Raw genomic sequence first — 26,081 nt, 5'->3', positions numbered from 1 at the left:
AAAATTTACCCCCTCACTTTGCTGGGGTAAGAGGAAAATGATGACGGTCTACCTCTACCTAAGAAATCCATGATGAATCTTAAATGGTCTGTCTTTCCACTTCACAAGATATTCTTTGTACCAGTTGCTTCGGGTGCTACACCCAATCCTACTATCCAAAATGTCTTCAATTTGATCAGGTTCCCTCTATGGTATATGGTTTGCCAAGTCTACAACACCATCTTTACTAAATTCTGCCTCATTATACTGATGTAGATCTATAATGTTGAATATAGGTGAAATACCCAAACTATCTAGTAACTCTACTTCATATGCATTTTTAGAACTGAATTTCTCCAAGATTTTACAAGGACCAAAATTTCTCATTTGCAACTTGTTATAGGTACCAATTGGAAATCTTTCTTTTCTCAAATACACCATCACTTAATCTCTAACTTCAAATTCCTTATGTCTCCTCTTCTCATCTACTTTCTCTTTATACTTATTGTTCATGTCTTCTAAATGTTTCTTAACTTGAGTATGTAATATCTTTGTATGCTCTGCAAATTCTTCTTCTTCATTACTAATGTCTCTCAAGTCTAATATACCTCTAGGGTGTATTCTGGTAACAATATCAAAAGGTGTTCTTCTGGTACTCCTATTCACTGAATTATTGTAGGCAAATTCTGCTTGTGCAAAAATTAAGTCCCAACTTATGGTTTTCTGTCCAACTAAGAATCTCAATAAATTTCCCAAACTCTTATTCACCACTTCGGTCTATCCATCAATCTATGGGTTAAAAGTAGAATTTAACTTCAAATCTATCTTCATCTTCTTCCAAAGTGTCCTGCAAAAACATATCCAACAAACTTAGTCTCTCTATCTGAAACTATTCTCTTAGGTAATTCATGTAATCTCATCACCCCCTTGAAGAATAAATCAGCTATATGCATTGCATCTGATGTCTTCTTACAGGGTATGAAATGTGTCATCTTTGAGATTATATCCACCACCAAAAATATAGAATCATTTCCTCTCTGTGTCTTAGGAAATCCAAGTATGAAATCCATGCTTATGTCCTCCAATGGTCTCTCTGGAACTATCAAAGGCTTATTTAATCCAATATTATGGCTGCTACCTTTTGCAAGCTGACAAATTCTAAAGTTTTGCACAAACTTCCTGACATCCTTATGACTTAGAGGCCAAATGTAATTCTCACTAATCAATACTACTATTTTATCAACACCAAAGTGTCTGAACAATCCTCCATTATGTTTCTCCCTTATCAAACTCTCCCTCATAGAACTCTTAGGTATACACAACTAAACTCCTCTGAATAACATCTCATCTGGAATAAAAAAATCTAACCATTTACTTATGTCCACCATAACTGATTCCTTACAAGCTTTCCAAGGTTCTACAAAATCCGGGTCTTCCTCATATAGGTTCTTCAATTCTTCAAAACCTAATACCTTCACTCTCATCTCTGTCAGCATATTTCTCCTTCTACTCAATGCATCAACAACTTTATTTGACTTTCCACTTCTATGCTTAAAAACAAAGTTATAACTCCGTAAGAACTCTATGCATCTCATATGTATCTGATTCAACTTACTCTATCTGTTCAAATACTGCAAAACTTGATGATCAATATACAACACAAACTCTTAAGGAAACAAATAATGTCTCCACTTCTTCAAGAATTGAATTATGGAATAAAAATCTTGATCATACACTGAATATATCCTCCTTGCATCATTCAATTTCTCACTAAAACAAGCTATTGGTCTTCCTTCTTGACTCAACAATTCTCTAATCGCATTTCCACTAGCATCACATAATTACACTTGAAATACTTTGCTAAAATCTAGTAAAGCCAACATAGGTTGCTCAATCACCTTCTACTTCAACAATTCAAAGATCTTATTTGCTCAGATGGTCCACATGAAATCCTTTCTATCTCCTCTCATTGCTTTTGTCATAGGACTACAAACTGAACTGAAATTTCTCATAAACTACTGGTAGAAACTAGCAAATCCATGAAATGATCTTACCTCCCCAATGCGCTTTGGTGTAGACCACTCAACAATTGCTCTTACCTTCTCTGGATCCATCTTCAATCCATCTGTCAATATCACAAATCCCAAATAGACTAACTCTTCCTTCATGAAAGTGCACTTCTTAATGTTTATCAACAACTTCTCTTCTCTCAACCTCTCCAAAACTTGTCTCAAATGCAACAAATTCTCTTCCTTGCTCTTACTAGATATTAAAATGTCATCCAAATTTATAATAATAAAAGTACCCAATAATTCCTTCAATACCTCATTCATCAACCTCATGAAAGTACTCAGTGCATTAGTCAATCCAAAAGGTATTGCCAACCATTCATACAATCCTTCATTTGTCTTGAATGTTGTCTTCCACTCATCTCCTTTTTTGATTTTGATCTGATGCTATCCACTCTTCAAGTCTATCTTGGTGTAGTATTTGGTTCCACTCAAACAATCCATTATGTCATCCATCCTCGGCAAGGGAAATTTGTACTTTACTATGATCTTGTTTATTGCTCTAGATTCAATACACATCCTACATTCTTCGTCCTTCTTAGGTGCTAATACTGTTGGCATTGTACAAGGACTCAAACTTTCTTTGATCAAACAATTCCTCAACAATTCCTGCACTTGTCTATTCAGCTCCATTCTCTGTCAGTGCCATTCAATGTACTACTTTATTAAGCAAACTAGCTCTGGGAATCAGGTCCATGCAATGATTGGTACTTCTCATAGGCATCAAGTACATTTTCTAAAATGATGTCTTCATACTTTGTCAGCAACTCCTTTATGTCTTCCAGTTGTTCTCCTTGATGCTCTGAATTGTTAGTCTTTTTAGAAACTAGGTAGAAACACACATTCTCATGTCTCATCCCATCCAGAAATTTCCTACAATCCAACAAACAAATTCTAGCACTTTTACAAACTTCACTATTCAGAGGCTCCTCCAAGGGCAACAAGGTCTGTTTCATCCCATTCGCAACAATAGTGTATATGTTCTTCCTTCTATCATGTATTACCTATCTATCAAACTGTCAAGGTCTACCCAACAAGATATGATAAATATCCATACCTCGTAATATCACATAAAACTTCATCATGATAATTTCCAATTTTCAATTTTACCAAACATTGTTCGATTACAAGTATCTTATGATCATCCTAAATCCATGATATCTAATGAGGCTTAGGGTGCTTCAATCTCTCCAAATTCATCTAATTCACCATCTCCTTTGAAACAAGATTATCTGAACTAACACTATCAATAATGACCTTACAACACTTATCGGATACCTTACATCTGGTCTTGAACAAATTCCTCCTCTGGAAGGGGTCTTCATCATCTCTGGTATGCCACAATGCTCTCCCCATCACTAATAGTTCTCCATCTTCTAGATTATTCACTGATCTTGTAGGTTCTTCTTCAACCAATGCTATTATTCCATTGCTCTCTGCCTTCCTACATTTAAAAGCACAATGTTCGTCTCCTCCACACAAAAAAGAAGGTTCCTCGAAACACTCTCTTATCTTGTCTTTTGTCTTCTTTTCCATAACCCTCATTCTAGTATCCATTAGGTTCGCTTCTATGGTAAAAATTTATATCATCCTTCTAGTATGAACTACCATCTTTTCTAGATTCCTTATGTCTATTCTAATCTGCACAAGGTTCTCTTCCTCTAGAATAACTTCTTCCTCCTTGAAATCTTCCTCTAAAAAATCTTCCACCTCTACCTCTTTGCTTCTGCTCATGTCTTTTATTCAACTTCTCCTTTGCTTTCAGGACATATTGATGAGCTTCTTTAGCACTCTACAACTTGATTAGACTGAGTTTCATCCTGTATGGACATCCGCAACCCACTCAAATACCTAGCAACTTATTAGATCTCATCATTAGTATGTTCGGATCTAATTTTCAACTTCTAGAATGCTTCAGTATACTCCTTCACACTAGATTCCTTCTCCTTAAAGTTTTGCAACTTTTGGAATAGATTTACATGATAATTAACTACCACAAACTTTGATTTCAACTTGTTAACCATCTACTCCCATGATTTGATCTTCTCTTTACCTCTTCTTTGTCTATCTGCTTGCAAATGTTCCCACCAAAGTGATATGCAACCTTTCAACTTAGTAAAATAATACCTTACCTTCCTATCTTCCATGGTACCTACAAAATCAAACTACTTTTTTCATCTTCATGATCCAATACAATAATTCATCTGAATCCAACTTGGCATAATAATCCGGTTGACTAAAATGCGGTCTTGTATTTGCTCTTGACAATACTATTATAAACCTTTCTTCATCTGGATCATTCACCAGTGGATTTACTCTTTCTTCTCTAGTCACTTCTTCTTCATCATCATCAATCATATCTTCAACATGTCAACCTCTTCTCTGGGTCATTTCAACAATGTCTACTTAGGTTGTAGTTCCTCTCAACATTTCTATCATAGTAGGGTCTACATTTCCACATGATCTAGCACCTCTAACATTTCCTCTTCATGCTATGTTTATGCTAGTCCTCTACAGTTGCAGGATAGATCCACAATCTGCCACCTTACACCAAAATCTTTCAGGACAACGCAATCTCTAGAATGAAATCTCTCTCTAATACCACTTGGTGCAGTCACGATAGGAGGGTCCTCAAAAGAGAATAGTCTAGACCATGCAAAAAGAGGTACAAAACAAAAATGACATAATGGGATGGAGGCAAATGCAGAACAAACTTTTTTATATCATGAAAATCAATTACAAACTACGAACAACATGTGGGCTTACAAGATTTGACACACAAGCCTGATTACATACATGCTCAACACATAGTATCCGAGCTCAAGCAAGAATGTGCACCAACTGTGAACCTCCTATCCTCAATATTTATCTTCTATGTTCTAAAGCATTAGTTCTAATGATTAGTTACTTTGATTTATATGATCAAGATTGATCCACGTCAGCCCAAGATAAAATAATAGTCTATGAACAAGATGAAATGTGTAAAACAACCAGGTCGGCCTCCGCCAAAGAGATCCTTCTAGAAAATCCATAGAATGAAGTGCAAACCTAAGGGAAGGTTGGCCACGCACTAGAGAATACTGGAAACAATAAATTGAGGATCCAAAAGATACATAAATGATCTGCAAGATTCACCAATAGCAAATAAGTCCAATTGGTTTGGGTGTTCTAAGCCAGAAAATTGTTTTAGATTTCCGAAGTGATAATTTGCCAGAAAAGAATCCAAATATTTCGTGGACTTGGGATAAGGTAGATGAGCATGTCCTAGAACAAAATCCATCTTTGCAAGATCTGGGGAGTAAAAACAGAGAACCACAGAAAGAAATGTTGAAACTACAAAACAAGAACAAAATGAAAAGAAAATGTTTTTTGTTAATGCAAGATTTCCAAGAACTAGGGATGCTCCTACATCACATACCAAATTGAGAAATGATGTTGTCTAAAAGAAACTGACTAATCATTTCAGCAGTAGTGGAATGAAGAGAAACTTCTTCTATCTACTTTGTAAAATAATATGTAGCGGTTGTGATAAAATTATGTCCTTGGGATGAAGGAGGGAAAAGTTTTCCAATAAGATCCAATCCCCATAAGGAGTAAGGCCAAGAGGCTACTTGTGACCTATGTTCTTGTGTAGGACCAATATGGATCAAATTATTATGGTGTTAATACTGATGACATTTTTAACAAACGCAAAGGAATATTTTTCCACGGTTTGCCAATAGTATCCCATTCAGAGCAACCTCTGGACTAAGGATTTCCCCCCAAAATTTTCTTTGCAAGCACCTGAATGTGCCTCCTCAAGGGAAATCAAGATGTTGGTTTTGCTAAGACAATGGAGAAGTAGACCCTTATAACCCCTTCTATCAAAGACATTAGAAAGGATAATGTATCTAGCAACCAATTTATGAATTCTAACTCTAGAATTTTTACTTATAGAATCTAGAAAAGTACCATCAATCAAATATATTGAGATATGCAAGTACCACTCATTAGATTCTATAGCATAGCAATAAGCCACATCACTAGAACTATCGGTAATAGTCAGAGAAGAAAAGTTGTGAATGAAAAAGTTAAGGTCCACCATAGGGTCCTCTAAGGATACAAGAGACACAACACATGCCATTGCCTCATCATCTCGATTATCCATTTGAGGAACACGCTCCATGGTGTAGCAGGTAAAATTTGCTAACAAGGATATGGCCAAATCCTTATATTGTGATAATTTATCTTACTTAGCATGATAAACACCTGTAACTTGCCTAATAATTAATTGAGAATCCCCATAAATATGTATATGCTTAACTTTCAAAGCTAAAGTTGCTTTAAGTCCAACTGTAAGGGTTTTGTATTCGTCAATATTGTTGGTGAATAGAAAATTGAGATGATATGATAAGGGAATAGGTTTTTTGATAGGGTATACCGAAATAAAACCTACCCCCAAGCATGTACGACACCTAGAACCATCAAAATACAATTACCAAGTTTCATAAACATCAATAGGAATAAAAAATTCATCGAGGAAGATTCTTGATTAGGTAATGTGAGAGATGGAGGAGCATCAACTAAATTATAAGTCAAGGCTTGTCATTTGATTGCCTTTTGAGAGACAAACTTAAGGTCCAATTTTGTCAACATCATAACCCATTTTTCTAAATGGCTTGAAAGGTTGGTCTTTGAAAAAAAATGTTTTAAAGGATCAAATTATACTATAACATGAACCTTAGCATTCAAAAGGTAATGTCTTAAATTCTAAGTTGTGAAGACAAGAGCAAGGCATTTCCTTTATATCATAGTATATCAGACCTTATAATCAAGTAAAGTGTGACTTATCTAATAAATTGAGCATTCTTTACCATCATTATTATGTTGCACCAATAAAGCTGTGAGAGCATGAGTAGAGGAAGTTGTGTATAGGAGGAAAGGTTTAGTAGGAACAATAAGTTGTAGAATAGGGGGATTAGCCAGATAAGCTTTCAAGTCCTCAAAGGCTTGGTGACTATCCTTATTCCATTGAAAGGTAATATTTTTTTTAAGTATTTGAGTAAAGGAAGAGTTTAATCCGCAATTCATGAAAAGAACCTATGTATATCTTGTATCTTTCCTTGTGAACTTCTCAATTGGGAAATATTTCTAAGAGGTAGCTGTAGACACCAAAAATTGTCATGTTTAATTAAATAAATATTTTATTTATTTAATTATCTAAGCCTAATTCTTCTATTAATTAAATAAATCTTTATTTATTTAATTAATTCATTTATCTTCTTCTAGCCTTATTTCTCATTTAAATATATACATTTATTTATTTAAATTATCCTTTTCCTAAATTAAATAAATATTCATTTATTTAATTGATCTCATTTCTTCTATTGATTAAATAAATCTTTATTTATTTAATTAATTCATTAGCCTTTTTCTACCCATGACACATGTCATTCATCTCTTAATTCATATACTACCTACCTCTTTCATTATTTTATTATTTCTTTTACCTACCCTCTAATCATAGCCGACCTCCTTTTACACCTCTCAATCTTATCCCTCTATTTCATATAGTGTCTTCTATATAAGGAGATGCTTCCTTCATTATGAAACCCTAATCAATCATTCTAACTACTTGATCAATTGACTACACTACGATCCTACTTGCAACCACATTCCATTCTTTGTTGAGCTCTTGTGCACATAAAATCTGAGAGCAAATATACCAAGCAAGATCAATGGAGATAGGAAGAATGGAGATCAAAACCCTATGGGACATGTGATGGTATAATCTTTGTGATTTCATTTGATTTGCATTGTCTTATGTAATCTTCATATGTTATGGTGGATCTTTGTTGTTGTTAGGCTAGGGTTTGGTGGTTGAATTCATTTAGTCTTTCAATATTGTTATTATTGTTATCCATTTTCACCATATATATTTTGGCACGCCCGATGGGACTCTTGTCCCTTTGTATTTAACCTCCTTGTTGCAGATTTTGTGTTTTTGAAGTTGCAGATCGGATGTTTTTGACAGCATTTTTGGTATTTCCGCGTCTGCATATATTCGAATCGCATTCTTGATTTTCTGGCGCGTCTGCAATGACTAAAATTGCCTCTATGTTTTTAGCAACATTTTGTTTTGTAGGTTTTGGAACTTGTGTTTATGTCCTAGAGTCACGTCTATGACTATTTAAGCCGCATCTATGTTGTATAGTTGCGTCTGTGTCTCACAGAACAGCGTTTGCGTCACAGAACCACATCTGTGTCTGGGGTACTGCATCTGTGTTTAGCACTTTCAAAATTTTGAAGTTTATTCATTCAATTCTAGTTTCACATTTAGGGTTTCAGATTTGGTTTATTTTGCGCTAACATTTTCAGATCTAGCTAACGAAATTGGTGTAGCTTGTCTTGAAAGCAAAATGTTTGGTTCAAGGCCCCTATTTTCACAAAGTCTTTCGGGTTTAAAATTTACCTAACTTGTGTGCTTGCAGGAAGGGGTGATCATTTGAAACAAATCCAAACTACTAACAACTCTTTGTTGCAGGTCCTTGGCAAGGGTTTTTGGATTTTTATTGTGTGCCTCGTTTTCATAGAATAGCAAACACTTCAATTGGTGCACTAAAATTGAATCATTGTCTTTTGTGTCTTGAGCAATAGGCTCTTTTTGTTTAATCTTTAGAGGGCCTGTCTTCCCATGTGGTCATTAGGACTACTAGTGAGAATAGAACGACCCAAGTGGTAGCGAGGAAAACCCACCTCTTTCGAACCACTATAAACAAATGTATTCATGGTGAAAACTATGGATAACGTGTGCTGATTAGTTCATACCAACACTATGTCTCCCCATAAACCTGTTTGATCAAATTTATTTGATCATTTGCAGGGTGTAACCCCTACCGGCTGGGAGCCTTCTGTATTTACAGAGCTAAAAGTGCCGCATGTATGGCCACACGAGCGGATGCCCTTACTAGCACCTTTTTGTTTTAGAAGCCCAAATCCTTCTAGTTGTTGGGGCAGGAGGTCAGACCTCTGGTAGTGGCCCACACACATACGGTTCTTAGTAGAGATACAAAGTTCACCATGGGGAGTTTTTGTGGGGACTGATGCTTGGCTGACCTGAGAAGTGAGTGCCGAGGGTGGAGCCAGTGAGGTCAAGCATCTAAGTATCCGCTCTGAATAGCATAGCCTCGAGGGTAAAACCCCATGTGGGATCAACAACTATTGTCTTGGCCAGCCATAAGAATTGTGCTTGACTTATTTTAAACATTCAAACATTCAAGACCAAATAGCAAAACATTGTGTCTTTTGTGTCTTCAAGTGTATGCAAAACAATTTTACATCAAACAACACACTTTTCTTGGAGTCATTGTTAGTCTAGACACTTACAAACATTGAGTCCTCATCAACATTGTGTCCTCTTGTCACGAAAAATAGTTAAACAGTTAGATTTGGTCACAACAAAATGACTTCACAGATTGGAAAAAAAATTGCCCAAATTTACAAAAATGCGTCTGTGTCTGTTCTAATCGCATATGTGCCATATAACTGCGTCTGTGCAGTATAACCACGTCTGTGAAGGGCATAATCACGTCTGTGTCTCTAGAATCAATAGTGCATTTCAAAAAAATCTCAGAAGCGCGTCCGTGTTGAACAGAGTCGTGTCTGTGTCGGGGAACTGCGTCTGTGAAGTATACAGGTGCGTCTGTGTCCAGAATTTCAAAATTTTTTATAGTCCAGCAAACAAGAGCAATTAGTTTCGGAATTCTTGAGCTTCCTAGGTTGTTTCTCCAGGTTTTCATCTAGCATTCAACCTATCTTTGGGTCTCACACAGTCCATCATTGCTTCACATCTTTCTTTACATTCACACTTATCTAAACTTGAGTCAAAAGGTCACTTGCTTGTCCTCATCATACTTTGTCAACACATTACATACAACAATACTTTGCTAAGTGGTCCCTCATCAAGGTTTCTTACCTTTGGGTCTCATTTGGTCTTACTTAGAGTTAAGGTCAACTTACCTCATCAAGAGAAACTATCCTCTCTTTGGAAGTCACACCTACTCTACTACATACATACTTGGTCTTACACTTTGGACATTGCAAGTACACCTTAGATTCATTTACACTCCATCCAACTCTTGGTATTCCATACTTTTTCCATTTTCATCTAGTCTCACACATCTTGGTCAATACCTAGTTCATGGTTGAAACCCATCTTCAAAAATCTAGGAGAGAAACTAAAGAGGCTCAAGAGTCCGCAAACATGAGTGTCTATGAGTATGACAATGATGTCTTTTTAAATACTGATCACACTACATTACCTGACATGGATGTCTATAGAAACATTCCAAATGTTGAGAACATGGGCACTACAAACAATAATGATACACACAATGACAATATGGACAACTTTTCAGTACATTCAGCAGATGTGGAAGAATCCATTATGGACCCCCGCTTCAATTGACTGATTGAGGAAATAATGAGGAGAGATAGACAATACTTCTTACAAATGATGGCACAAAGTGGAGCCAAGATACCTCATGATTTTGACATATCTCAAATAATGGAAAATCAACCTTTGCAACAAACTCACTCCAACATGGATCAAAGGAGGCCTAATAGTGGAGGAAATAGAGGACCGTATATGGTACCTGAATCACCATCATCTTTGCTTCAAAAACTAGAGGTCCCACATACACATGGTCAAGAATATGATACTCACCTTCGCAGACCATTATGGAAGTCTTATGCAGATAGATATGCTCAATCACATACTCAAGCTATGGATCAACCAAAGCAATTGGATATTCAAAGACAAGCTCAAAATTTGGACACAAGGAAACCCCATGTCAAATTTGGGGGCAACACATTAGAACATGACATACCTGTAGAGTATGGGATACATGCACAAAATAGGTATGGTGTTCCTCAACATGAATCTATACCAAGTGCTCCATATATGTAGCATCACTAGAGACCTCCTCCATATGAACATGTGTATGATCAATATCATCCATATATGCAACAAGCTCCTCCTCCAATGGGTGCCTCAAGCATGGGGTATGGAGCAAGAATTCGATCTCCACCTAAGAGCAATTTGGAGCAACAAATCAGGGACTTACAAAAGAAAATGGAGGACATAAATACACCAAAGCCAACATACAAAATGAGAGACATATGTCCTTATCCATTCGACAAGAGCATTCCAATGCCTCCATTTCCTACACACTTTGTGACACCTAAATTTGATAAGTATAGAGGAAAAGGGGATCCTAAGGCACACATAAGATAGTTTTTCACAGCTTGCATTGAAGTAGCAGCAGAAGAGACATATTTGATGAGATTATTCCCACAAATCTTAGGCGATGAAGCTATGGAATGGTTCTCCCAACTTCCACCTGGTATTAAGTCATGGGGTGACTTAGCAGAGGCATTTATTCAACATTTCTCCTACAACATAGATACAGACATATCCATCACTACTTTATGCAACACCAAGCAAAAAGAGGGAGAGTCTTTTGCATCATTTTTACAAAGATGGAGGAATCTAGCTAGCAGATGCTCTTGTGAAATTCCACAAAAACAAATGGTAGAGGTGTTCACACAAAACGTTAACAAAGACATTGGCTATGATCTAAGGAAAGCTTGTTTGTCCACCTTCAGGGATGTTATTGAAAAAGGCTTAGCAATAGAAAAGGTTCTAATTGAACAAGGAGTCATTAAGATATTCAAGGAAAACAAAGATGACTTTAAAGGAAAAGATAAGCCAAGATTTTGGAATAAAAACAAGAACACAGTCAATGATGGTGTTGTTGATGCCAATACAGTGCGACCCAAATTCATCTTTTTGGGATCAAGTTCTACAAACAATCAAGTGAATACTCAAACAACTTCTAGATCATGAAGGAAGTACACTCCATTGGGAGAACCACTTAAGTCAGTCTTCAAAAAGTTAGTAGCAAACAAGGTAATCACAGTTCCAAATTTTCCTCCATATGAACCAAAGGTTAAACCAAATTGGTGGAATGATGATGAGTATTGTGAATTTCATAAGAGCAAGGGTCATAAGATAGGAAATTGTCATCAACTGAAGAACATCGTACAAGATCTCATTGATAGAGGTGACATTGAGATTGAGGGACACTCATCCAATCAAGAACATGAGATGTTTAAGGAATCGTTCCCAAAACATGACAAGGGAAAAGCTAAAGCCACAGAGGATCAAACCAACTATACCAGAGCATCCTACAACTATGATTCAACTATCAATCACATCTCGATGGACAATTATGTCTCTACCATTATCATCAAGGACAAAACGTCTGAGAATTCTACCCAAAGACCCAAGCTTGTCCTAAAAGGCAATGGATCTTCTTCCGAACCTACCTCTGAATGTAATGTCACAACTCATCAAGGTAAATTCACTTTGCAAGGTGCTCCAGCCAAAAACACCGCTTCTTTGTCAACCAAACCTGAGTATGACCTTGTAGAACAATTAGGGAAAACACCCGTGCTCATCTCCATACTTGAGCTCTTATGCATATCCCCTGCACATAAAGCTATTCTTGACAAAATCTTAAGAGACACTGTTGTCCCTACTGATCTGAACATGGACCAGTTTCAAGGCATGGTGGGATACCTATCTGTTCCACATTCCCTTACATTCATAGAAGCTGATGACGCCTCCGTAAGTCAGCCACATAATGTACCACTACATGTCGAAGCTTTCATACACAAACATAGAATCAAATGAGTCCTGATAGATGGAGGAGCAGGTCTAAACATTTGTACATTGAACATGATTAAACAATTGGGATATTCCGACAAAGCTGTGAATTCTACAAACAAAATCACCATCAAGGCATATGATGATGAAGAGAATTCATTCGAAGGCACAATCATTTTACTTCTCAGAGTTGGGCCAGTTACAAAAGATGTGATTTGTCAAGTCCTAGACCTTGATCTCACATCCAACATATTGCTAGGACGTCCATGGATTCATGAGATTGGTGCAGTACCATCTACATATCATCGATGTATCAAGTTTCTGCATAATGGAGTTGAAGTGACCATCAAATCTGATCCTAACCCATTCATATATTGCCATAATCTGCAACCTAAATCAGAAATAACAATTCTAGCTAATCGAGAGGCTATTCCTTCATCATCATATGTGGATCCAGAATCCTTGAAAGCTTCTACGTCAAAACAAATAGAGATAAAAGAAAAATTCAAGATTAAAGACATGGGATGTGGTGAGTATATCTTTCATGTTGATCAAATCCCATTATCGCCTAAGGCATACAATCAACAGGAACAATCTACAAACAATTTGCAATGTAAAGGAATTGGTGTGAACCACCTAGTGTTGTGACTACTAAGTCTAAATGAAAATCTCCTCTAGTGGTGCAAGCATCTCTTGATATCAATAGTCCTAAGAGTGGTTCCAATGAAGAATCTATTGAGTGTATTGCCAACCCTCTTGAGAACTCACATAGCTTTACCATTTCATCCACTCATTCCATTTCCACTCCACTTCCAAACTTGGATCAACAAGAATCACAAAATCCCTTACTCATTGGGGATCACAAATCAAGATTTGAAAAGAAAAATCTAAAAGTCAAAAATAAAGAAAAGTCCTTCAATCCAAATCAAAATCAAAAGCTATTGGACTCTACAAAAATAAAAGTCAAGGATAAAAATCTTATGAACGAGAAAGAACAAAAGTTGATCTCCCCTAATATAAAAATAACTGGGGGCAAAAGTTCTAAAATTTCAAGTCAAAAAGCACACTTGTTGATCCTAAGTCTCCATCATGTCATGATACTTTCACTTCTTTTCACAATCATAAGCCTTCATAACTCATCCACTTGTTCCATACATCATTTCCCTTTTGGTGATACATCATGGACCTTTGATGGAGCTTCCTTGAAGGAATTTTTTATCAGGAATGCCCAAACTTCTTCAGGTGACATGCATATGGGCCTACGTAGTCCACACACTAGTAATTCTATCTCAGTTCCTTTATTGAGGAAGACAGTCACTCAAGCTACACATCATTCAATCAAGGAACAATGGAGCTACAATCATAAAGTAAAGCCTTGCACATTTGAGGTGGGTGACTTAGTTCTTAGAGAAAATCCCAAAAATCAGCAAGACAGAGAGAAGAAGGGCAAGTTCGAACCAAATTGGCTTGGTCCTTACATCATTACAGCAACATATGGATCTGGGGCATATCAGCTCTCAACTACAGAAGGTGAACCTTTGGAGGATCCTATCAATAGCATGGACCTTCGTAGGTTCTACACATAGCTCTTCGGAATATCCTAATTCAAAAATAAAATAAAATAAAAAAATTCAAAAATACAAAAAAAATAAAAATTATAAAAACAAAAAAAATCGTTACTTGGTGAAAACCTGGCAAACAGGTGCCTTGTGACACAAAAAAAATCAAAAAATTGAAAAAAGTAAAGAGAAATAATTTCGTCCAATGGTGAAAACCACTTTGGTGGTGCCCTGGGCAAGTACCATGGTGAAAAATGGGTCACCAGCACCATGCATAGAGACATTGCTCCTCCCTCCTTCAGGATTCACTTTCATCCTTTCACTTTGCACACACTCACGACCAATTCATCCATAATAAACTTACCCATTCCCATCATGGCTTGTTATTGATCTACCCAAGATTGGTTAGCCATTCATAATAAACCTCCCTTTCCATCCATGATAAATCAGATCCTATCTATGGCTAAGGAAAATCCTACGTCTAGTGATGGGTGTGGAACTAAGAACATCACATGTTTCGAGGAGTACAATTTCTTCCAGCTTCCTTCAGTCTATTCGCGCACAATCTACAATAAAGCAACATTTGCATCACTAGATCCGCAATAAAGTTTCATCTTCTTCGCAATAAAGTATCAGTTTCATGGATTCAGTCAGTTTCAGATGAGACATAGCAACAACAATGGGCTTCACCAAAATCAAATCTTTCAATAGACTTAGACAACATATGGTTCCGTGCTATCTATCCTTTTTGTGAAAGTAAACATTGTGACCACAATCAATTGAGACTTATACAAGTGACAAGAGACACTACACTTGAGGACTACAGTGGATGTTGGTGTCGAGTCTTGGTTTTCTTTTGATTTTATCTTTTTGGTGACATGTCTTTTAGCTTTTCCGGGATGTCTTTGACTAGAGATTTTATCTCCAGGATGTCTTTGACTAGAAAGGTGAGGATGGGGTATCATCACCTATTGGTATTTGCTATCTATGGATTGTCTCTTAGTAATGCTATGACTTGTCCAAGGATATGAGGACACTGTGAGTCTAGTGTGAACTGGGGCATTCCTTGTTTGTGACTGTCTTATCTCCATGCAAATGGGTACAATGACTTTCTGGGTTGAACATATGCCTCGATTGTCATAACCTACTTGCTATAATAAATCTCAATGATGATAATGCACAAGAAGCTCTTTCACGTTCATATCTTCTATCTTTCATCCCCCTTTCTTAATTGACTTCCATCATCCTTCTCAAATCCATGTAGCCTGCTATCACATGACTGAGTATAATGACACACCAAAAACATTTGCATTTCATGTAGTTTGCACCTGCATTACCACATATAACCATTTCATACACACATATAGATATCACAATTGCATCACATCCTGCACACAACACATGTTAGCACATTTTTCATTTTAATCATGTAACTAATCATTTGCATTATCATATTCATACATTCACATTTGCATCATGCATACACATATACAACATAAAAGAACAAAAAAAATATAATATTGCATTACCTCATGTACATATTTGCATCCATATCATAAGCATCACATAATACATACATCATAAGAACATCGCATCACATAGGTACACATGCATATAGCTACCGCAAAAATGAATCATCTCATATATATAATCAAAAGTGACATGATACAATGATGTCAAAATCATATGGCTACAAAAGCACCCACAGGTGTCTACATCATCATACAAAAATGGTACAATATTGATACAAAGGGAGCCCTCTACGGCTATGATGAACTCCCTCCCTCGGAGCCGCCTGGCCTCAGTAGAATCTAAGCCCCTGAAGGACCTACCCCAGGATCATCCCTCCTGTCTCCTCTATCTGGTGGTGGTGGAGGACCCATGACCCCACCACTAGATGCCTGCCTCCTTCGGCTCCCTCCCGTAGCTGTCACTATATGCGACTGTCTATGGAAGCTCCTCGCCTGCTGATCTGTTGGCACTGCACCATAGTAGAGATCTCGCTAGTAGGCAATCTCCTCCCCTGCTCGCAGGACATAAGCATATCCTACCCCTGCATCCTCCACTGCCTGTCTCCCCGCCCTTAGTGTTGTCTTAGCCTCTGTATAACACTGAATAGCCTGATCGTGCTCCCTCTTAGTATCTCAGAGCCTCCCCCTAAGCCTATCCCTCTCCCTCTCCAACTCTTGGATCTCATCCACCTGACCCTGGCAGATCTCCCTCAGCTCTAGTAGCTCATCCTCCTCTGCGTCAACCCCCTCCGCCTCTGCCTGTGGCTCTCCCTGTCCCTCTCCCTGTCCTGTGCCTATACCTGTACTGGTGCCTATACTGGCACCTATCCCTATACCTGTCCCTGTCCCTGTCCCTGTACCTATCTCTGTACCTGTCTGGGACCCTGTGCTACTGGCACCTGTAGCGACAATCCACCGCGACCCCTCACCACCTGAGCCTGTCTCTCCTCTCCACCCTCCCTCTGAGGTGCAACCCTCCTCTCTCCAACTGCTCCCCTCCTCCTTCATCGGCCCCTGCCCCCATCACCTCCACTAGCATCATTATCCCCACCATCATCTCCCTCAAGTGGCTCTCCCGGATCCGTCAAGCGTGTGAAGGGATGCTCTACCCAGTATGCTGTATACTCGGCATCCATGTCGGCATCATTGACCTCTGGCCACATATCCCAGGGTAGGGGCACCATCTTTGCCAGTTGTGTGACTACTTGATCATATGACAATAGTGGCCCAAACTGTGCCTGATCTCTCACTGTCCGTGCGTACATATCGGAACCCCATGGCATCCTTTGGATCCGGCCAAAATACCTGCAAACCCTATCCACAAGCTATCTCTCTAGCACATAGGGCATCCGCCCAATTAGATACCTACTCCAAAAGGTGTATGGAAGCTCAACTACATCCTCCTCCCACTCCTCGCATCCCAAATATGGCCTCCATATGACCATATCAATCTCATCCATCACCCATCGCCAGTGCTCGAACTTGCCAATCTGTGGCTATGATGTGATCATGTCGTATAGGTGCACAAAACTGCGTCCATGTCCCCTGCCTCTGAAGTGTATCGGCCTCATCACTGGCAGATGCTCGTAAGCCCACACCTGCAGCAGTGTCACCCCATAGCCCAATCCCACTGATCCATGGTAGATGAACTGATGCAGCTCATAGTAGAGGTGTGCCAACACACACAGTCCCCAAGCATATCTCATGTGCTGTGTCACCAGTGTCTCCAGTGCTCCTCCCCAACCCACAACCAACCCCCATGTCACCCTATCAAGACATAGGAGCCCACTGATCGCTCCTCCTATAACTGCTGGCAGTGCCAATCTTGTCACAGTCATCATATCCCAGGCCACATGCCCAGCCCTCATCTCCAATCTAGGGTCCTCGAACACTCATCTTAGGGCCTCCCTATCTCCATCTCAATCGTACGGAATTAGATCCCCATCGATCGGTATCCTGAGTATCTGATAGACATCCTCCAAGGTGACGGTCATCTCCCCCATCGGCAAGTGAAAGGTACAAGTCTCAGAGTTGCATCTCTCCGCCAGTGCAGTCACCAGTCCCATGTTCACCCAAAACTCAGGCACATACAACACATGTCTCAATCCCATAGCCTCAATAGCAGCTCGCTCCTCAAATGGCAGCTCAGGTCGCAATCTCTGAGTCAATGGGAATCTCTCCCATGACTCTAGCATAGGCAAATACTCCTGCAGTCAAGCAACTTAATCATGTCAGTCATCGTGGCATTCACCGTTCATCACAAAATGCTACTTTTTATCTAAATGCATATTGTTGTTTATCCTAGTGACACTCCCTATTCATCACAAAGTGTTGCTTCTATTCTAGTGGTACTCCCTGTTCATCACAAAGTACTACATGTTTTGCACTCCCTGTTCATCACAAAGTGCTCCTCACATTTGCACTCGCTATTCATCACAAAGTGCTGCTTATACTTTAAGTACTCCCTGTTCATCACAAAGTACTCTATCTTGGTACTCACTGTTCATCACAAAGTGCCTTGATCTATCCTAGTCTTCCCTAGAAGACCTGCTTGAGTGTATCCTCTCAGCAGCTTATCCAATCGACAACGTATGTTCATCACAGAACTGCCGATTTGACCTAGAAGACAAAAATTTGCACTATAGACATAAACACACTTCCTTGACACAAACACACTTAAAGACTACACAAACGCACCTGAATAACACAGATGCGCCTGAAAGACATAGACGTGCCTATGCTCTGCACAGACGTGCCTGAGCGACACAGACGTGCCTTCTTGGCACAGATGCCCCTGGACTGCACAAACGCATCCACATTTGACATAAACGTGGTTCTAAGCACAGACGCAGCTGGCACCTACACAGATGCGCCTAGCACCAACACAGACGCGCCTAGGCATTTTTTGACATTTTTGAGACCCTAACCTAATGTGCATTTATTTCCCTATCTACCATGCATTAATGAAAAAAATAAATGCATCTAAGTACGAGGAGGTTTGGTGGTACTTACTGGCTCTCCTGCCTCTGCTGGCCTCTGGAATCGGCGAACGCGGTCGAATCTGTGAACAAAAGCCATCGCTGCTGACTGCTGCTGCTCTTTTCTCGCTCTGCACTATGTTCTCATGGATGTGTGGATGACAATAAGGATGTCTTTTTCTCGTGGTCTATCTTATAGCCTATCCTAGCCCTCGCCCTTGTTTCCCGAGTCAGTCTTCATTATCCCGTGACTTTGTCACTTTATCCGATTAGTCCATTCTATCCCGTCTTTCTTATCAAGAGATTGTCTGCAATCTTTTCAGACATTTTCATCCAATCTCTCGAGGGGGCATATCATTCCCATCTTGGGGCAACTCTATATCAGTTCATATTATCTTCTTTGAAACAACGCGACAAGCCGCATTGTCTCAAAGAGGGGCAAAATGTAGACACCCAAAATTGTCATGTCTAATTAAATTAATATTTTATTTATTTAATTATCTAAGCCTAATTCTTCTATTAATTAAATAAATCTTTATTTATTTAATTAATTCATTTATCTTCTTCTAGCCTTATTTCTCATTTAAATAAATACATTTATTTACTTAAATTATCATTTTCCTAAATTAAATAAATCTTTATTTATTTAATTAATTCATTAGCCTTTTTCTACCCATGACACATGTCATTCATCTCTTAATTCATATACTACCTACCTCTTTCATTATTTTATTATTTCTTTTATCTACCCTCTAATCATAGCCGACCTCCTTTTACACCTCTCAATCTTATCCCTCCATTTCATATAGTGTCTTCTATATAAGGAGATTCTTCCTTCATTATGAAACCCTAATCAATCATTCTAACTACTTGATCAATTGACTACACTACGATCCTACTTGCAACCACATTCCGTTCTTTGTTGAGCTCTTGTGCACATAAAATCTGAGAGAAAATATACCAAGCAAGATCAATGGAGATAGGAAGAATGGAGATCAAAACCCTATGGGACATGTGATGGTATAATCTTTGTGATTTCATTTGATTTGCATTGTCTTAGGTAATCTTCATATGTTATGGTGGATATTTGTTGTTGTTAGGCTAGGGTTTGGTGGTTGAATTCATTTAGTCTTTCAATATTGTTATTATTGTTATCCATTTTCACCATATACAGTAGCATATTAACTATGGCATCTATTTTCTTTGTATCCACCTCAATACCACAATGTGAGACTATAAACCTTAATAGTTTTCCACTATACACACCAAAAACACATTTTTGGGGGTTTAAGTGCATGTTTTATTTACTAATTCTTTCAAAGATTTGATGAAGTATCTTAACATGGTCTTGATGAAGTATAGATTTAGCTAAGATATCATCAATGCAATCTTCTAATTTTTTGTGCATGTAATCATGAAAGATGATAGTCATAGCACATTGATAGGTAACACTTGCATTTTTCATCCAAAAGGCATCATAACCCAACAAAACATACCCCAAGGGGTGGTGAAAATAGTTTTGAATTGATCTTGAGGATTGATGAAAATTTGATTATAACTCAAGAAACCATCCATAGAAGATAAAAAAACATGACCAATAGTAGAATATACTATCATATCAATGTTTGGAAGTGGAATATCATCTTTCAAAGAAGCCTTATTGAGATCTCAAAAATCAGTGCACATCCTAATTTTGTTGTCACCTTTAGAAACAATAAGATTATCCAAAATCCAAGGGGAATAATGAATAGGGTAGATAAATTCCACTTCTAATAGTTTTTCAATTTCGACTTTGAGGAGTAAAGCTATCTTAGGATTCATCTTTCTAATTTTCTTCTTCACAGGTTTGGCATCAGGGATTAAGACAATGTTGTGAGTAACAATTTTAGGATTAATACCAAGCATATCAGAGGACATCCAAGCAAATATCCCAAGGAATTGATGCAGTAACTCCAAATATTCATTTTTTTCTTCACCGCTTAAATTCTTTCCAATCTTTATGATCTTTTCTTCATTACTAGGATCCATCTTAACATCGACAGTATCACTTATTAGAAGATTACTTTGTTGAGGGATATCCATTAGTTGAGGGAACTCCTTAATTTTCTCATCATCTCTTGACCAATTTAGCATCTTTCCCAAAGTAGGCTTCCACATTCAAACAATAAAGAAATCCACGATTATGGTGGTATCAAGGAAGGCTATCATAAGCTCCTAAAAACTCAACCAAGTATTCAATGATAGATAATACATCCAAAGCCAAAACACTAAAAACAAAGTCCATATACTCAAGATACTTTAATGAAAGAGACTTGGAAGAAAAAATGAAACTAACACTAATAGATGTTCTCTTGGAGGCTTTGGTGGGTTTTGAGGGATTATATCCAAGTCCAAAAGTTGTTTCATGAACATCATTCTCTCTAGGAACTTTTATCCCTTGTTCTTGAGAACCACAATCATTGCCATTATATCCACTCTTAACTAAGATATGGAAACTAGGATCATAAAGGTTAGCCACTTATATAAGGGGAGGAAATTTCTCATGCATTTGAATATAAAAACCAATTGAATCAGGCATAGGCGGAGATGTAGAAGTGGAAGCAGCCAAAAAGTTGTTACTCAATGGTTTAGACAAAATGGTTGTCTTTCACATTCATCATTATCCTTTTCATTCTCAATCTTAGATTCTTTCAAAGAGACCTTATATTCTCCCACAAAAGTAGGATTAAAGTCAAAAGATTCCCAATCATGATATAAGAGTACCCCTTTGTGAGAAAATATATCTTTGGGAGAAGATTTAGATTGGGTAGAATCCCCTTCAGGAGTCTTGGACTCACTAGAAGGAACAGGGATATTTGAGGAAGAAGGTGTACTAGAGGAAGCAGCATAAATGGTCAAAGAGTAATTATTTGAGGAAGACTTGGAAGAATATGTTTGAAAACAAGCTTTAAGATTGGTATCAACAAATAAGGTATACATCATGTTGCTATAAATGAACTTAACTTGCCTATGCAAAGTGGAAGGGACATCCTGTACATATTTTGAATACATGGTCTTCCTAACATCAAATTATAGGTCAAATTATCAGGCATGACATGAATAAGCATGGGAAAAATAATAGGTCCTACCTTAATAGGTAGGGTTATACTACCTAACGAAGACCTAGCCATGTTATCAAACCCATGAATAGTAAGAGAATCAGGTTTGATAAGAGAAGTGTCCACTTTAATCTTATGCACTAGAGTAACACTACAAATATTAAGGCTGGAGAGATTATCCACAAGGGTTCATCTTATAGCATTACCATTGATAAGAACAACAATCATAAGATAATTATATTGGTGTTTAACTTTAGGAGAAGGTAATTCATCTTGAGTGAACACAATTTGAGCTTTAGGTGTTGTCATGGAATTAATCAAAGAATCCATATTATTAGATGTCACTGCAAGTGGGACATTTAGTGTCCTTAAATCATCTTGTAACATCCCATTATATGTCAAAGAAGTTTTAATGAGATCCCAAAGGGAGATCTTGGTAGGAGTAGCTTTAAGTTGTTCAATAAGATCATACTCCTTACCATGGGCTTGTGAAATATGAGGTGCTTGAGGAAGAATAGGTTGAGGATTAGGAAGATAAGTTGGAACAACTGGAGGAGGATTGAGTTGCCTATTATTTCTTATGTTGTAGGTATGAGCAACCACATTATAAATCTCTCTAGTTATTTTTTTAGCATACTCACTATAACCACCTTGGACCACAAAGAGAGGTTTGTTAAGATGTGTTTGATAGATATGCCCATTCACATTTATCATGTTAATTGATCTTTTAGATGTGTGATCTTTGTTTGAAGAGGTTGGAATAGATATAAAATCATTAAGGGTGTCATCCAACATAGCATGATCATGTCTAATAAATATTTTGTGTTTGGACTCAAAAGGAGACAAATCATCATAAAGAGGTTTTTTATTATCCACCATGTTACTAGATCTATAGGATGATGTGATAGGAATGTATTCATGAGAGGAACCATTCAACTTATCTTTATCATCGCTACTAAATGGCATAGTAATGAGGTTGAATAGTTTTTGGCAAAATGTTGGTTTAGAAGGCTTAGGGTACAAAAACTAATTGAGAGCTTAATCAAGTTCTTCCTTACTAAACTCCTAATCATCATAAGAAAATGTATGATCATATGAATGAAAATATTTCAAATAAAGATCTGACATTGTTGAAATGAAAAGTATATACAAAACTTAAAACACACAATGCATACAATGTATTTTCTCTTTTCTTCTTTTGAATTTTTATGCTTTTAAATGAAAAGAAAATAAAATACCTAGATCTAACTAAGAAATGCAAAACTAAGAACATTGGATTCACATCAAGTTCACCAAAATGTGATGTATGAAAATGGAACCAAGTAACTAAGACCTAATCCCACTCTCATGCACACATTGGAATATGAAAGGACCTAAGAGATGATTCACTTTGACCACTCTCTTCTGAGAGAGAGAGAGAGAGAGAGAAAGTCAAGGAGTGTCTTTAGGGATTCTATTCCTTTTCTTCTATGAAGAGGAGATGTGCAAAAATGCAATGCAATGATCAACTATACTAGGAGATGAATGAAGATGTAAGAATAAACTAAAAACACATAAACTTGTAGATTTGAAACTAAGAGATTGAGTATAGAGAAGGGGAAGGAAATCAGAGGGGAACCTATAACTAAAATTTGATGCTAACTATGTAGGACCAAGAGGCCACGCCCTGGTCCCTGTTTTCTATAGAGGTAGTTGATTTTTTAGAATTCAAATCCTATAACTCTGAAATGTAGAATTGGCACAAAAAGACAAAAAACTCAAAGGACCAGCATTCCACACCCTAGTCTAGACCAATAGGCTATGCCCTAGTCAGAAAAAAGTGAGGTCTAATTTTGGGGTTGAATCTGCACTTGTGTGTTTCATCAATCCTGTAATTCGTGTGTGCACTGGATTCTTGTACCGACACCTACAACTTGGAAAAATGGTGTCTATGTGGCTATATAGGGAACTTTACCTTAGTCAAACCCTTTGTTTTGGTGATTTCCACCTCCATAAATAGCTGATAATGTACTAAAAATGTGTGTTCAAGAATCTTGTGTGTATGCAAGATCCTAAATGAATAAGAAAGTAGATCTAGAGTTCTACCCTATGCTTTGAGAGTAAACCCTAAATGAATGCAAATGTAAATGCAAATGCTTCAAATCACAAATGCCACAATAGATCTAAAGCATGAATTTAAATCTAAAAATGAATATTATGAAGCTCATACAAAGACATGAAAATAACATGAAATCATACCAAACCCTAAGGGAGAGATACAAGCCAAACATCAATTAGTGATCTGCTATTATTCTTAAATGTCTTCAAAGCTCCTAATTGATGTCAAAGATTCCTTATGTATACTTAATTGATTCTTGAATTCTTGATTGAAGACTTCACATAACCTGCACTTTCACTTCACAAGAGGCCCCTTCAAAATTGCTAGATGGATCCTCCAAATGAGGAAAGAAAAGCAAATATGTATGAAACCCTAACTTTTTTTGGGGTCATAAGCTGACTTAGAAATAATATTTTTTATCAATTGCTTGAATTTGAACATTAAAATAGTGCCAAAACATGCTCCCAAAATTTGGGGAGAAAATGTCGAGACCAAGAGGCTTGAGGAAGCCTCTTGGTCTGACCAATTTTTTACCAAATTTTTGGGAACGCAAGATATTATGATTCTAGAGCTAATTCCAAGAGTATGTGGGAATTTGAGGTGTCTAGATATGCAAAATCGGGCCTTCAAGGTCAAAATAGGATATAATTAGGGTTTTTGATGAATTAATTAATTGGAAGAATAAAATAAAAAGGGACACACTTAAAGTTAAGGGCCTAATTTTATAATGTATAGAGAGATGAGAGAAGACTTTAGATTTAATTAAATTAATTAATTAAATGTTTCAAGGGATATTTAAATGGAAGATGCAAACAGACTAAGGTGGGTGCTAACCTAAGCATGGAATTGTACCACTTGATTAAGGGTATACAATTTATGATGCTACAATATCCAAGAAGTTTCCCAAAGGTCACCCCAAAGACACACTTCTTGGGATTCAATCTCACTTTTTACTTTTCCAAATAATCAAAAACCACTGATAGGACATCAATATGTGTTTCCTTTTAATCAACTTTCCCAAGAGATCATCAACATAATTCCATAATGACATGCATGAGATCATGAAAGATAGTTGTCATTTCTCTTTGATATGAAGTACCTACATTCTTTAATCTGAAGGGCATGACATTACAACAAAAAGTACCCCAAGGACAAGTAAATTTTGTTTTATGTTGGTCTTTAGGTGCTATTTTGATTAGATTATACCTAAAAAAATCCATCCATTAAAGATAACTTGTGTGACTAGCTATGAGATCAACTATTAGATCAATGTTTGGCAATGGGAAATCATCTTTGAGACAAGCCTTATTAATGACTCTAAATTTTGTACATACTCTAATGTTGTGATATGGTTTACTGATAGGTACAAGAATACAAATCCACTCAGGGTAGTCAATTGGTCTGATGAAGCCCACATCCACTAATTTCTCAAGTTTGACTTTTACAAGTAGTGCCACCTGAGAATGCATCTTGCAATTTTTTGGTTTTACTAGATTATCTCTTGGAGTGACTATCAAGTGATGCATTAATAAATTAGGATCCAATCCAGGCATATCAACATATGATGATGGAAAGTTGATTTTTCATTTTCTAAAGAAACTTATGAACTTTCTCTCTTTTTCTATCAAGGACTATGCCAAAAAGATGTTGTGTGGCACATCCTCTATGCCAATATTTGTCTTGATTGTTTCTTTAACCAATATTGATGATTTTTCTTCATATGATGTCATGGGGAGAGTGTCAAATCTTCCATCCTCAGGTTCCTTAGAGAGGTTTTCAGCATTGGATGCATCTTTTCTTTTTAATTTTTTGGGGTTAGATGGTGCCACAAGGTGGTTTTCAAAATAAGACCCATTATTTGTTTTCATTTTTATACTTTTGCAACTGCAAGGTTTGGAACCCTCTCCAAAATATGCCATGCTATCTAGTTCTATGATGTATGGATTTCTTTATGGTCCCCAAGTGGAAGATCATCTAGTATGCCAAGGTAGTCAATTAATGCATCATCATTTTCTAATGTATGAAGTTGTAAAGGTCCTTGTTGGTCTCATTCAATGAGTTGCAGATGAATTATGGAAAGG

The sequence above is a fragment of the Cryptomeria japonica genome, chromosome 7 (assembly GCF_030272615.1).
Source record: "Cryptomeria japonica chromosome 7, Sugi_1.0, whole genome shotgun sequence".
NCBI lineage: Eukaryota > Viridiplantae > Streptophyta > Pinopsida > Cupressales > Cupressaceae > Cryptomeria > Cryptomeria japonica.
Note: the sequence above shows the minus strand (reverse complement) of the source record.